Source organism: Pempheris klunzingeri, chromosome 12 (assembly GCF_042242105.1).
Source record: "Pempheris klunzingeri isolate RE-2024b chromosome 12, fPemKlu1.hap1, whole genome shotgun sequence".
NCBI lineage: Eukaryota > Metazoa > Chordata > Actinopteri > Acropomatiformes > Pempheridae > Pempheris > Pempheris klunzingeri.
In genome coordinates this window covers 10,442,753-10,457,123 of record NC_092023.1, presented here as the reverse complement: position 1 = coordinate 10,457,123, position 14,371 = coordinate 10,442,753, and the positions used below count along the sequence as shown (strand labels likewise).

General features: G+C 42.2%; 1 protein-coding gene across 1 annotated transcript in view; it reads right to left on the bottom strand.

The window, feature by feature from the left end:
* camkmt (calmodulin-lysine N-methyltransferase) overlaps positions 1-14,371 on the bottom strand; it is a 105,531-nt gene that overhangs the window by 32,232 nt on the left and 58,928 nt on the right. The window lies entirely within an intron of this gene.

Genomic DNA, 14,371 nt, shown 5'->3' with positions numbered 1-14,371 from the left:
CCGGTGGGTGATAATCACAGCATGCAGGCCTGTCTGGCTTATCACCTACTGTCAGCCCTTCTCCTTCTGCCGTGCATGTAACACACACTAACGCGCACACACTTGCATGCTTGGTGCTATTTTCCCTCTGTCTCTCAACACACACACAGACACACGCACACACACACACACATCTTGGCAGTAGAAAAAGTAAACATTCATTTGAATAAAACTTCAGCTTTTTGCTTCTGGCTTTGAACAAGGAGACTCGGCTTGGCGTCGTCTGTGTGTGTTGGTGTGCACATACGCCTCTGTATGTGTATGTGTGTGTGCTTATATGAAGGAGTTGTTGAGAAAAGAGAATGAGGGAATATAGGATGAGTTGGAGAAAGCAAGTGAGGGAGGGAGACAGATAGAAAATGAGCGAGGTAACGAGAGAAAACTGGGGAGGGAGGGAGGGTTAGAAGAGGAGAGAGAGAAGGTGGTAGTCGATATAATAAGCGGATTACAGGCGGTCTCTCTTCACCTCATGGGGCAGACATCACTGCGCTCTCACTCTCCCTCTCTGTGTCAGCCTCTCTCACCCGCTCTCTCTCTCGCTCTCTCTCTTTCGCCTCGCTCCGGTCCGCCAAGATTAGCTCAAGCAAGCAGGATTTAATAATGCCTATTGATAAAATGTCCAAATATTCCTTTTCCCCATTAGAAAAAAACACACTTTCTACGTTTTGGCCTGACAGCACACACACACAAATACAATGACAGCCAGAGTATCAAAAGTGTCAAAAGTTAAGTCCTTCTGATAAAAGAAAATGTGTTTCTTAAAAAGTAAATCCCAAGTACCATGACCATGTACGGTGGCTTTGTATGTTTTTTGCACATGTGCTCATTTAGCAGGTGAGGAGGTTTGCCAATTGTTCTTTTGCAAATCTTTTTTCTCCCTTTGGAGCGGCTGGTTTGTGCTGCTGTGCCACAGGGCCGCACACTTATACAAAAATATGTAACTGCAGTCATGATTTTGTTTTCAGCTGCTGCCTGACCAATCACCGGCACTCATTACAAGCACTTTAGTTTCTTCACAGGTAACCTTCAAATGTAACTACAATTTCTATGAAGGGATACAGTTGTGTGGTTTGCACATCTTTTGTGTTTGTGTTGATCTTTGTGTTTTGGTTACATTTTGTTGTATTATTATTATCATCATTAATATTATTACTGAGTCTAATTTTATTCACATATAGCTTCACTTTGACACCTCAACTTCATGTGAAGGACGTCCTTTTATGACCTATTTATTATTTAAACGTGAAAGCGAAGGCAGTTTTCTGGCCATGTAAAATGTTCAACTGAAATAAAACAACACTGACAGCCAGAGTGGCTGTACTGTGTGTCTAGAGAGTGTCAAGACACGCTAGGCTTAAATAAGGTTTTTAAATTTCATCTGTTATTTCTCTTCAGCCAGGCACTTGTTACACAAAACGGAAAACTTTATACCACCGCTACACTTGAAATTAAGCTACAGCAATGACGTCCGAGGGGACAAAAAAAGAGCCAATTCACTCAAAGTCCAGCTCAGAACCTTATATGGGTCATACTGTAATCAATCTAAACACACACATAAAAAGTAAGACAGTCAACGTCATGTACAAGAATGCAATTTACCAAAAATACAATTTACCATGACATAGATTTTGGACACTCTTGTCAAGTCCTATTGTGGAATTTGAATTTGACTGTGGTCACTGCAGGTACAGAACAAAGCCTGAGGTGTAACTTATCTTATCCTGGTGACTAAAAAGCCTTGATTACCTGGCAGGCAGGAAAAAACGGTTAAAAGCCCTGCTCTGCTGCAGGGCCGGGCAGAGACAATGAAGCAAATTCAGTCCCTGTTCATCCCCTAAAATAGGTATATGTGTGGGTTATTGTCTGCCTTGCAGCAGCTTCCTAATTCTTCCATTCCCGTTTAACTTTAACCCCACCACCTTTTGATTGTATGTTCACATAAAACATAATTGTGTCCCACCACACACCTTTCCCCTGTGACATGACAGATTAAGCCCCTCCCTCCTATGTTGACAGATGTGTGTCACAATGACACTTGACATTACAGGCCACCCAAAACATCTTGAGCAGATGAACAGTAGAGGGTAGTAATGCAACATTAAATAGGGTGTGCTCTGCCCTGTAACCACACAAGCAGAAGAAGAAAGAGGTGGGGGCCCCCACACACTCATCTGGTGTTGTGTAAAAGTCATGGGTGGAGTTATTGTAACACCATAACCCCCTAAAGCTGAAGGGGAAGGTGTGAGCGGCAAATTTAGACATCGCCTTACTGTACCTTTCTTTCAGGTTGTTTCCTTCCTCGGTCTTTGCACATTCCTACAGGGATTGTGCATCTGTATGTGTTAAACCTCAAGGCCGTCAGTGATTATGATATCAAGAAAAATTCCACAAGACAGCAGCGGGAGTTAAGAGTTCAGTCCAGTACCAATAATGGACGTTACCACGTTTTAATACTCTCTTCTGAGGGCCTAATCCTGTACACTAAATGGTGCCCACACTTCCAGGTTAACTTTCTTTAATACAAAGTTATGTGTCTGTGTGTGTGCATCTGTGTAAGTGTGTGAGCACATGCATGTGTGTGGGAGAGAGCAAGACAGACAGCACTAAGTAATAAAGCTTTGTAAAGCATATGTGAATCTGATGGTTAATCCCCAACTCCAATAACATTAATAGCCCAGGGTGATAGGAACTATGTGTGTGTCTGTGAGTGCATGCATGTGTGATAAGTGCTGTATGGTGCCTGTGTGTGTGTGTGTGTGTGTGTGTGTGTGTGTGTGTCTGCGCCTCCCAGGTCGAGGTGCACTGTAGGAAATGAAGGGATCAAGAGTAGAGAGCAGATTACTCTTCCTGAGGATAATGAAATTATTTCTCATCTTCAATTACTAGATGAGAAAAGGAAACTGTGTAGGTGTGTGGGTGTGTATGTGTGTATCAGCTTAATATGGTTATCGGCCCCAGGCACTAAACCTGGTCAGTGGTGTTACTCCGAAAACCATATGGGCATCTTATGAGGAGCTGTGTGAGAAACATTGTTAACTCTCCTCTGTCTGGCTACTGTCAGTTTAGGAATAATCAAAACCTGTGAGAGAGACAAAAAGTTAAGTCCTTCTGATAAAAGGAAGTGTTTCTTGAAAAGTCAATGTCCCATGTATGATGGCTTTGCATGTCTTTTGCACATGTGCTCATTTTGTAGATGAGGAGGTTTGCCAATTGTTCTGTTCTGCTGAAAACCTTTTTTCTCCCTTTGGAGCAGCTGATTTGTGCTGCTGTGCCACAGGGCCGCACACTTGTTTCAAAAATATGTAACTGCAGTCATGATTTTGTTTTCAGCTGCTGCCTGACCAATCACCGGCACTCATTACAAGCACACTTTAGTTTCTTCACAGGTAACCTGCAAATGTAACTGCAATTTCTATGGAGGGATACAGTTATGTGGCTTGCATATCTTTTGTGTCATGTGGTTACATTTTGTTGTATTATTATTATTATTATTATTATTATTATTATTGAGTCTAATTTTATTCACATATAGCTTTACTTTGACACTTCAACGTCATGTGAAGGACTTCCTTTTTTGACCTACTGTACATTAGAGGTTTTTCACTTGAACATGAATGTGAGTGCTGTTTTCTAGCAATGTAAAATGCTCGACTGTAATAAAATAACATTTTCCAAAGGTGGATCAACAGTATTGAAATCTGATCATGATCTCAATACAGAAAAAAGTAATTATGATTAACCTTTCATTTGCAGGCCTTCTGTATTGTTAATTTTTCAGTGCTTTAAGATTTAATTCTGTAGGGTTATGTCTTTTTTAACTTTTCACTTTTTCAACGTTTTCACAATATACGTGCATCCTTTTTTCTGCCTCATACCTCATACCTACTGTATGCTGAAACAAAAGTATTGCAAACAGTGGAAAACCCTACAGAGCCTGGTGACCTGTGACAGACTTCTGGGAACTCCAAGACTTATGGCAGTACTAATCTGACCTCAGTAGCTCTCAGTAATCACATGCACAGGGATGGAATTACCCATCCATCACACCGTTTTCTGCTGCTTATCCAGGTGTTGGGCCACAGTGGCAGCAGGTTAAGAAAGATAACCCGGTCACCAGGCATCCCTCTTCCCACTCACATCCTTCAGTGCTTTCTGAGGGATCACGGGGCATTCCAAAGCCAGGGATCAGTCAGCAGGGATGGCTAAAGGGCTATTTCCAATATCTGAAGAGAATCTGGGTACTATATGGGGAAAGACAGTCTGAAATAACTCACTTGCTAAGCTGAGCTAAGCTAACAGCAGAACTCATTAAACAGAGCCTAAGCACTTTCCTTTAATAGATAACAGGATATTTTGCTTTTCAGACTCTTTAAATGTTAAAGCACTCTTTACCATTTAATTCACAGTGCTATGCATTACTGATGTTAGCTGCAGTACTTACAGTAACACAGGAGGGTTCTACGATATGTGCTGTTGGTCAACAGTTTTCCTTAACAACGCAGCGATTTAGCCGTTTTTTTTATCTTCGGAAAATAAAATGTCTGTATTTTGCCTCTATTTCATCAGCCTCTGCCAAGTCTCCTGCTGAGGGGAGAATCATGCTGTATAGGGCTATAGAAACGATAGGATGAGAAAAAGGAGCAGGACATGGACAAGGAGGAGGGAGATGATCAGAGTGCAGAGGAACACAAACAACAGTTTGGAAGAATAAAATGGGAATACTTTTAAATGAGTGCAAAAGGACAATGAGGAGGAAAGTGTAGATAAAAATAGGCTGGGAAGTTGGAGATAGGGGGAGGAAGAGGGAGAAAGTTAAGGAGGACAGAGGAAGAAAGTCAGATTGTGAAAGCAAAATGAAAGACGGGCTGAGGAATGATAGAAAAGAAGAAAACAAAAACACTGACTGGAGTAAGAAATAGAAAAAGGGTGAGTGGGAATGAGGACAGAAATGGACAGCAAAAAAACAGACCAAAGAAGGAGAGACAGAGAGAGAGAGAGAGAGAGAGAGAGAGAGAGAGAGGGGTGTCAAGACGGGGTTAAGTGGGCCATGAATTCGCTTTGTGCACGCACAACAACACACGTGCCTCTATCACTATTACATACTGATACACACAAACACACACCTCTCTGTTGGTTTCGTTCAAACACTCACACTCACACACACACACACAGTGTCTTTCTCCCCCCTCAGGCCCAGCGTGTCTTCAGGCTCCGTGGCTCTCTGGCGGTGATCCGTCTCCACATTAAGCGAGGCCTCAGATAATTCCTAAGCCTCCTCCATGGCCGATCCAATAAGGGATAAGGCTCTCGGCTGGCCATGATCAACTGACAATCTGTCCTCTCACACGGCTACTTTAGTGGAGGCCAGGATTACCCTGGACAGCCTAGACAGGGTACACACAGTTCACAAGACCACAGAGCTGATGTGTGCATGTGTGTGTGTTGTGTGTGTGTGTGTGTGTGTTGTGTGTGTGAGACAGTCAAAGAGAAAGACAGAGACAGGTTTGAAGAGGGTTGAGGTAAAAATATGTGCATTTGTGAGTTGTGCGGCATCTAGTTTATGTTCCTACCAGTAATTGAGGGGTTAAAAAATGCCAATAAACAATATGACAAACTACGATGATACTAAAACAAACTCTGAATACAAATCAGCATCAATGTACAAACAAATAAAATGTTTTTGAGGAATCGACGGGTACACCAAAACACACAACTGCAGTACTGCTCCTTAGAAGTATGTTTGAATTGCACGTTGTTGTTGAAGAAGAATATTTATTTCCTCTGACTGAGGAGTTATGTCTAAAATCCTTTATGTACAAAACAACTTGGTTGTGAGGATATGAACTATACACACAGTATGTAGGCTGTCAGTCCTAATACTAATAATATGTCAATCAGGTCAAATTAAAGATTACTTGGTTGAAGGATTCATGGTCGTGTAATATTTTTGTAGTATTTGATGATTATCCAACTACATTTTAAAGATTAAAAATGTATTCATCATTGAGTATTGCTTGAAAGAAATCCTAAAAAGAGTACTGGTCAACACAATCTGTTGATACTGAAATCTGTACTCTAAGATCTATATCAAATAATGTCATCATGCAGTATATTAATCAAATGCCTACTGCAGCCAGGTGATTGGAAGCAGAAAAACTGCAGTGCAAACACAAGTCAACAGGAATAGAGATCAAATACTACCGATTTTTCTAAATTCTTTGTGGTCTTTAAGGATCTTCATTCCCAGATTAACCTGATTAGGTCACATTTTATAAATGCCTAAATTATTAATAGCAGTGCGTTAATAACAATAGCAATTATGAAATGATCAATCTGCCGGTATGGTAAATACACATGCTGAGAATAGGCAGTTTAGATAGCCTATTTGCCTTTCACCACAAGAGCCGGGCAATGTGTGATAAGCATCGACATTCTGGCCAACAGAGTCTGCCTTGGAGACACTCCTGATCCCTTTTTCCATTGGAATAGGCTCATTTTAACACATACTCACGCACACATGCACACAAACATGCACTCGCACACACGCTTGGAGGACTGTGCAGGGCTTCGATAAGCGTGGCCCTTCTCTCTCTCTCTCTCTCTGAGTAAACATCGTTTTGGATTAGGCAGAGTATAATGAGAGCAGGGGGCTATCTGCCCACCACGCCTGCATTGTGGCCCCCCGCTCCTCTCTGAGGGGGCCGGGACCAATCTTTACTCTGCTATTTATCCCCCTCCTCTGATAGCTTACTTATCTGCTGCAAAATGCCAGGGCTGACTGCCTGTCTAACTGCCCCTTTAACTGTCTGCTTGCCTTCTTGTCTGCCTGGCTCCAAGTCTGTCTGTCTGTGTTGAAGCTTGCAAAAGCATTTAGACAAATGCATGACTACATATCATTTTATCTCTCCTCTACTTGTCTGTCAGCATGTCTGTCTACATGACACACAGTTTCTCTGAATCTCATCTGGTACTGGTTGACGTTGCAGAGGACAATACTGCAGTGGAGTAATATTATAAAAGAGGAGCAGCGATATGTATAGAGCAAGCAGGGCCACATTTCTTTGCACTGCTATGGAAAGTCATCCCTTCCTATTAAGTGTGTAAGAACTAAACCCAATATTAAAGGCTACTTTACACATAGTTACACATCATTTAAACCAATAACCTACCTCATCAATCTGTTGGTAAAAACCAACAAAAATGGCTGATAAACTTTAGAAAATGTGCACATCTTTCTATCTTTATTTCCATCCATAGGAAGCGGAAGAAAAAAAATAGGTTCTCAGGCTGTAATTGGTATTCTTTTTACATAAATGGTTTTCAGTGTTCTTTTTTCTTTAACGAACCAGCTTCCTTCACCACCTATGCCATTATGCCCTGCATTTCTCATCAACAATGAATAGTACAGAGTGAAATTACATTTGATCTGCAAACACTGTCGGTACAGAGCAAGTGTTCAGGAGCAGAGGAACACAGGGGAAGTGAGGGTTATGGGAGGAGAGCTCAATAAAGTATGGAGAAAGAATTGAAGGAGGTGGTGAGAGAGACGACGGCGCAGAGTTACAGAGAGGAGGAACGATCGGATGAGAGGGGAGGGAATGAGATGTGGGGAGAGACAGGAGGAGGCAGAAACAAAGAGGGAGTTTGACATGTGGCTAATAGACATATCAGCACTGAGGTGTGGGGTTTAGCTGGCAGACGAGAGCTTTGCAGAGCTTCATTCATTGATTAGCATACGGAGAGTGGCATGGGGCCGTGTGACAACCCCAGATTATACCCACTGCACGCGCACACACACACACACACACACACACACACACAATGTAGATTGCCACAGATTGCATCTCTCTCCTTCCTTGGAGAAAGGCAAGGATGTCAAATTACAGGGTGTCACCTGCTCCAAGCTATCTAGTTTCTTGAATGTTAATGTATATAAACAATTAGGACAGAAGAAAGAGAAAGAGAGGGGAAGAAGAGGGGAATGGGGGTGATTGACAGAGAGAAAGGTGGAGAGCAGAGAAAGAAAGAGGGAGAAAAGAGTTGGGATAGTGTGAGGAAAAAAAAAAGAGGGTGAAAGGGGCAGGAGAGGGGAGTCAGTGAAGGGAGCGAGGATGGTGGAAAATGAGAAAAGTGTGCAGGGAGGACAAGAATACGACAGTTGAGATTAAAATGGCTGATGAGAGGTTCTCATTTCTTGGATCACGGAAAAAGAATGAAACAATACAAGAAAACATGACAGCTGCCATTGCACCGCTCCCTCCCACCAACCTGCAGTATTTCTCTTTGAATGTGAACCGATGTAAAATGGAAAAGCAGAACTGTTTCGCCTGTCCAGGAACAATACGTGGAAAAATACAATACAACCTGATCATTTGCTTAATATCAGTGTATTTCTTTGGTCTACCGTCTATATTTCTGTGCTTGCTGCAGTTTTAATAAAAGAAAATCCAAACTAATACATGCAACAACTGTTCTGTTTTTGTTTTACTGTCAGTATCCTGTAACTGTGAGGTTTGATGATACTGAAGATCAGTGGCAGGCCGTTCATTTTACACCTGGGCCTTCAGTGGCGTCCTACCTGAATCAAACCACCATCATTATGAAGTCACGGCTATAGAAACCATCAATAATATACAGAAATGCAGTATAACAGGACGCTGCATCGCAGACAGGTATCTCATGTTACGAGAATGAATGACATCACTAAAGCAAGAAACCCAATTAAAAGAATTCAACAAGTCACCAAACACTCTAACCACCGACTCGGCTCCAAACACAGAGTCATTCAGTTGCCAACACCAGACATTCTCAGCAACACAATTTGCTCCTTGGAGCCTGTAAGCCGAGGGTACCGCTCGTAGTTGCTGACCTGAAAGTGGCGGATGAACCCTTTTCCCGGCTGGGACAGGCTTGCTAGCTTCGGGGTTGGCCGGCATTTCCTCAAAATGTCCAGCTTTTCTTGGAAAGTCCGCCTTGAAAATGGATTTCTAAGTAGATCTGCGACCAAATGAACATCTTCTCCTCCTCCTATTAATACTTACGATTATGATAAAGTTTTAGCTTGTGCAGGTCGCTACAGGTAAGAATCGCTAGCTTTGGCTAAGCTCTCTGACCAGCCAATCAGAGGACGTGAAAATACTAACGTCATCGTACGCCTGCTAGAAGGCCCTGGGGTCACCAACTCGAAATCTGATTGGTTAAAGCAACAGTTTCATTGCGATGTGTTTTAAGCTACGGGCGCCTGCACTTTTGATTCTGAAGGCCTCAGGGCAGATTTTTTTGACCCTGGCAACACATGATGGCTGAAATATGATTGGATAAAAGCTCTAATGTAGACATACACTGCTGGAAACACCCCAGCCCAGAGACGCGCTATGAAATGAAGAGCATAGACTATTAGGAATAATCTAAAATGATTAATGGGAAAATATTAAAACGTAAATCAGTGATTCTGAGTTTAGGCCAGCAGAGAAGGCCTTGCTGGCCCTGACGGCCCACCACTGCTGAAGATACAAATTTCAGCCACCCAGTCATTTTAATGCAAGCGTCTTCCTACTTGACATCAAATGTTTCAGCTAAAATTGTTGGCTTAGGTAGGCTTTGTTTTAAAAAAACGCTTCTCCAACCAGCCCCATCTCCAATTAAATGAGACTGTGGAGGGTGAAAACACACAAATAGCTGAAGCTCTGTTAGTGGGTCTGGTGTAAGTCTGTGACCTCTGTGCCTGGGAGTGCCAGTGTTTCCCTGCTTTAGAATCAACTACAATAAAATCATTTGTAGCAAATAATGCAAGTTGTAGTTTCTGTATGTCTTGTTCACCCACCCAAGAAAACTATTCTCGTAGCCTGTCATACAAATGTTGTTTACTGAACGTTATTCCAACCTGCAACATGTCAGTGTTGGAAATGGATTCTGTCCAATGATTGGTTTAGGTTGTAAAAGTAAATGCAGACCAAGACTTCCATCATCTGTTATTGTGCTGATAATCGATTAACCATTTTGTCAATAGTGATACATGCCTCTTATAATTTCCCGGCCAACAGTTCAAAACCCAAAAAATCAGTTTACAATGACATAAAGGAGAGAAAAGCAGTAGTGGGAACAGAACCATGTAAAAATGAAAAAAACAATTAGGTGCAGCGACGTGCACAGACCCTGGAAAATGGTTGAAAGCTAGACAACAACTACAAATTCAACCTTGTGGGTGAAATTGTTTCTGTCAATCAACTCATTGGATAATGTTATAACATTTGAGGCAATCTACATAGCCAGCAACATATTTGTGTACTTCGTTAGCTGTACAGTAAGCTCGAGATATCTTTAGCAAGGGAAATGTGACAATAAATTACCTATACTCAAGGTCATAGCAAGATTAGTAAGTCACACAGAGCAGTCACACCAAATGAAGAAAAACAAAGTTTGGCCTGTGGGGCTCTGACGCTGTCATCCAGTTATACTTAAGATAAGACTGACAGGAAAGGATAGCACAAAATTCGACACCCACTCGACCAAGATTCAGTATGAGGTGTGCGTAGTTTTGAGCGACAACATAGCTGACCCTGTGTGTTTGTACTTCTGTGATCACATCAGTGTGGGAGTGCGCTGTGAAGGAGTTGTATACCACAAAGTTATCAAAATTCAAAGAGGGAGATAGCTGACGGTGTGAGAAGAGGATATATTCAGGAAGAGTGACAGAAACAGGGGGTGGGTGACAGAAATCACATCCACTACTAGAGCGTCCAGGAGTCTGCCCAACAACTGCACTGATGCCTTAAACATGAGACCCAGATTTTCTATCTCGGTGAAGAGGTGCTGAGGGAAGAAGAGAGGAGGCAGAGATGTGGGAAGACATAATATAGAGGAGATGTTATAGAGGCAAAGGGAAGGGTGGGGGTGTAAGCAAGAGGGTGCAGATCCATTTTGGATATGAAGACAGTGCTGCTGTGGGACACATTGTCCAATTGACTGTGGAATATAGTTGAACTGTGTAAATTGACTGTTAACTGTCTAATCTATATGATGTCACTACAAACAGTACTTTTTAGGGGAGGCGAGAGTGTGTCTTAATTGAATCTGCCACTAATTATTATTTTCATTATCAATTAATCTGGTAATTATTTCTTTGATTAATCAAAAAAGTAAGAATTGTGTGAATAATGTAAATTACAATTTCCTAAAGCCCAAGGTAACAGCTTGAAATTGCTTGTGATGTCTATTAGTGCAAAACCCATTCAGTTTATTGTAACACAGGACAAAGAAAAGCAGCTGAAGAAGCTAGAAATAAAGAACATTTGGCCTTTTTTTTTTGCTTGAAAAGAGATTTAAATTGAATTACTCGCTGCACCCTCACTCCGAATACAACACTTTTGATGCAATCTGGGTGTCGTATTGATGATGGATAGATTGATGATTTCTGATAGATGAACGCTAACTCATGAACAGTTATGTATGACTGCTTTGGTGGAAAAAGGGGCTCAAGATGGCAAAAACAGCAAAGACGATTAGCTGCAACACCAGATCAAAGATGACCATGAAAGTAGAACTGCTGCATCATAACTCTATGAGAGATAAGATGCCACAGCACACAATGTGGGACAAGACTCTGATTTGGTGCAGCAGAGACTCCATACAGAAGGTTTCATACCTCTTATGAAATGCAGTCATGTACTGTGTCTGGTGTGCTGATCCACGGGAATGATTGGCTGCCTGCAGGGTCAGTCCAACTCATGATTGGCCGCTTAGTTTCACGCTCAAATCAACGTCAAGCTGGCTGATTTTAAATTTCCTAAGGACATATTTGGTGGCTTGCTTGTTCAGTTGAGCAGCTGCTTTCCCTAATGCTGCACTGTTGAGCCCTTGTCAGCTTGCTTGTGTATGCCATTTTATTACCTTCTGTCGACTAACATGAAATTGTAATATAATTATTAAAAAAGCAGATGGGATTTGAAATTAATGTTTGAGGTATTTAGATTTGAAGATTTGCTATAAAGTCACCCACTGGATGCACTGCCTTAGCTGCCTGTTACCACAAATAGTCAATACTCGTATTGACTTCGATTTGACTTGAATAGTTTGCCAACTGCATCCCCTCACCGATCCCCACCTGAATCTGGTCCCAGTCCAGCCATTTCAGAAATATTAAGAAAAGCTGGTTTAGGCTTTTGGCGAGGACAACGAGCCAAAGTGCCATGCATGCCTTGACAGTGAGTGAACAGAAATTCTTCCGGAACTTCTGAGCAAAAACCAGCAGTGAGTGCAGGGTGAAAGCAGTCTATGAAAAGGTGAGAGCATGGTAACAAAAAGGTTAATGGGCTGGATAGGGGTGAGTTTGTGGGCTAGAGTAAGGATGATTCAAATGGGTGCGGGCAGTAGTGATTGGGTGAAGGAGTGGTGGTGGCAGGGTGTTAATTTGGGAGGTTCAGAAGAGGAAGCAGACCCCCGGGGCTCTCTGTCGCTCTCTCCCTCTCAACTGAAATAAACTGCACTGCGACAAACCCGCCATGAGAGGCCAGCGAGTGTGTGCACATGTGATACAGCAGTGCCCGTGTGTATTTCCGACTGAGTTAGTGTCTGCGTGGATTTGCATCTGTGTGTGCAGGCGCGTTTCATATTTGTGTGTGGCGGGCTGCCTGAAGGCTCCCTGTGTGCAGGCGTTTCATTGGAGAGGCAGATGAGCAGGGCAGATATCCTGGGGCGGCCTGGCAGTGGCCAGAGCTTTATCTGAGCTGAAATGATTTTAGCACTCCGTTTTGGAGCACTAACCCAGGAGCAATGTCACCTCATCCTCCTCCTTCTTCTCCCTATCCTTTTCTCCTTCCTCCGTTCTTTCTGTGTCACTTTGTTATTTTCTCCTGTCTTCTGCTACTTATTCTTGTATCCCCTCCTCTCATCTCTCCTTACTTTTTATTTCTCTGGCTGGGTATTGGCTGTTAACAGGAAAAAGAATAGACAAGAAAAGAGAACGACAGTTAAAAAACCTTTTCAGCTGCAAAACCAGTTCACCATTTCCTGGTGTTTGCTCTGCCTTTTGCTGTCTTATTGACATTGTGTGCTTTTTTAGTAGCAGTTTATTCTTGTTTTATACTTAGAGGAGAGAGGGAGCAAAAGAAAAATAGACACATCAGATTAAATTTGCCTACTCAAGTCAAAGGCTACAACTAACGATTACTTTCATTACCAATTAATCTCTGGAGTTCTCAGCTATTTGCTTGGTGTGAAAAATGTCAGAAAATAATAAAGTAATGATATTTTGTTTAGTATAATAGAAGACTGAGAAAATCAGCAAATATTCAAACAGAAACCAGCCAAGTCTGGGCAGATTTGCTTAAAAATGATGTAATTAATTAAACATTAATTTTCTGTCAATCCAATCTTTTCAGCTCTGCACAAATCTTCCACCTAAGCTAAAGGAAGAAGGAACGTGGGTGCTGTAAAGGTATTTGACACATTTGCATGCTACAGAAGTTGTGCGTAACATTTTAAGATGAATAGATGCACTGATGCACCTGTCTTGCAGGAAATTTTACTCAACAATGGATTTATATTATTTATCAGCTTTAAATTACATTGTATGGAGTTCTTTGTGTACCTCTGCCTGAGATAATGTAACATGATTGCCTGTCATGTCTGAAATCTATGTGAATCTCCTTATCAGAAACACTAGCATTAAGCAGCTTCCATTGCAGTAAGTGGCTTTCTACTGCATTTTCCCAGTAGGAGGTTGGACATTCAGACTTTCCTAGTCATAAGGAATGCCTCATTACAAGTCCTCCGTATTTATTACCTTTACGTAATGCCCCATCTATTACATGAGACTCTCAAACAGAGACACACTGATCTTCTGCAATCAGAGCCATTATCATGCTGGGCCAATGGCTAGGGCCCACCAAGCAGCAGCAGCGTAGATGGTACCTTTCCCACCTCCTCTCTCACAAATACTGGCCATCTCTCGCTGTCCCTCTCACACTCTCCTTCTCTGCAGTTACCTTGGCAGCCACATGGGGAATTAAGTGGTATTACGAGGAAAGGCTTCTAGCTGAGCTTAACTGCATTACAAAAACAGGTAACATTGTTGTTGAGAGTGTGTGTGTGTGAGAGAGCAAGTGGATAGAGGATGAAGGGACGAGGGGGTTTTGTGGGTGCATGGGAAAGACAGAGTGGGAGAGAGAGAAAGAGGAAGAAAAGGTCTTAAGTGAATTGTCAACTCAAACGCTCTAATCACAGTGAAAGCTCTGGACAAAGAGCACCCATGGACGCCAACAGAGCACACCCTAGGGGGAAACGAAAGACCACTTAGCCCCATCTGACTCCCTCTCTACCTCTGTCTATCTAC